The sequence below is a fragment of the Chondrus crispus genome, genomic scaffold, assembly GCF_000350225.1.
Source record: "Chondrus crispus Stackhouse genomic scaffold, scaffold_280, whole genome shotgun sequence".
NCBI lineage: Eukaryota > Rhodophyta > Florideophyceae > Gigartinales > Gigartinaceae > Chondrus > Chondrus crispus.
The window spans coordinates 9,068-10,513 of record NW_005179160.1 but is presented as its reverse complement, the minus strand read 5'-3'; positions in this window follow the sequence as shown (position 1 = coordinate 10,513).

Genomic DNA, 1,446 nt, shown 5'->3' with positions numbered 1-1,446 from the left:
GTTCTGAAGGGGTGCCAGAATGATACGTTCGAGAGGGGTGCGCCCACGACGCGTTCTAGGGGGGTGCCAGATTGATGCGTTCGGGAGGGGTGCGCCCATGATGCGGTCTGGAGGGGCGCGAGAACAATACATTTTGGAAGGGTGCGAGAATGATACGTTTGGGACGGGTGCGCCCACGATGCGTTCTGAAGGGGTGCGAGAATGATACGTTCGAGAGGGGTGCGCCCATGATGCGTTCTGGAGGGGCGCGAGAACGATGCGTTTTGGAAGGGTGGGAGAATGATACTTTGGAGAGGGCTACTGGCAAGACGCGTCCTGCAAGGGGCCTGAACGGTGCGTTTGCATGTTTCTTTTCTGTTTCAGCTACTTCTGTAGTAGATGGCCGTTACGAAAGCACAAGCGTAAATTTTGTGGGGTTGTTTGTGTAGTGGAGAAACAGCAAAACGGCACAATTGGTGAGCATAGCAGTTGGATATGGCGCGACGTAGAAGATGTATAAATGAATGATTCAACAAAAACGGCAGGTAGTGATCGCACGGGCACATGGAAATGTGAGGATCGCTGTGACATGTGAATGGTTCCGTTTTCGAGAAGATTGAAGCTTTCTATCGTTGAGAGATTATTGAAAATGTGGTCCTAATACTGCAGTATGTGGATATCGAAAACTACTGGCAGTCCAGTTGGAGAAGACCTTGATGTATGGCCCAAGCCAGTGGGAGCCATATTGTCAGAGGCATATCGTCGTTATTCTCGTCAGCGGACTCTATGGATGCATCCGAGAAGATGACGGCTAAGTCCTTCTCAGTGACCCGGGCCGGGCGGTCACGGAGAACGGAGTTGAAGCGGGAAAGGATTTCGGAAGGGAACAGGTTTTCAGCGATCTGTTGCTGGAAAGACTTCATTCGCCAAAGGTTCCAGGCGAGTGATATCATAGGACGTAGATCGCAACGACCGTATTGGCCGAATGTGGGGTGAAGTGGTTGGCCAAGGCAGTGCGAGAGGCGGCAATCATAGCACTTGAGAGGGACTTTTCTTGGGACGGGGCAAGACGGGACGAAATGGGTCGTAGAGAAACAGGCATAGCAGCTTCTTTCCATGAATGGACAGTCATTCTGAGGATGTTCCGTACCGGAACGGCGGGGAGAAGCGTGGCATAAGAGACACGTCGTCTTGGTTAGGAAGAGGAATTGAGTTACTAAATGAACCGTGGATTCGGTGTCAATTGCCTGGAAGTGACTAAATGGCAACGATAGGGGAGGTGACGGGGAAGGCAAAGGGTTTGTGGGAACATTAGGTTGGGTTTGGCGCGCCATACTGGGAGAAGTTCGTAAGCTCTTGAATGAATTTCTTCCCGATGGTGGAAGTGATGCGGGCCGTTTGCCCGAAAGGACTTGCTTCAAAGATGGTGACGCCGTCGGAAGTGACCGTGGACGGACTGGAAATGGT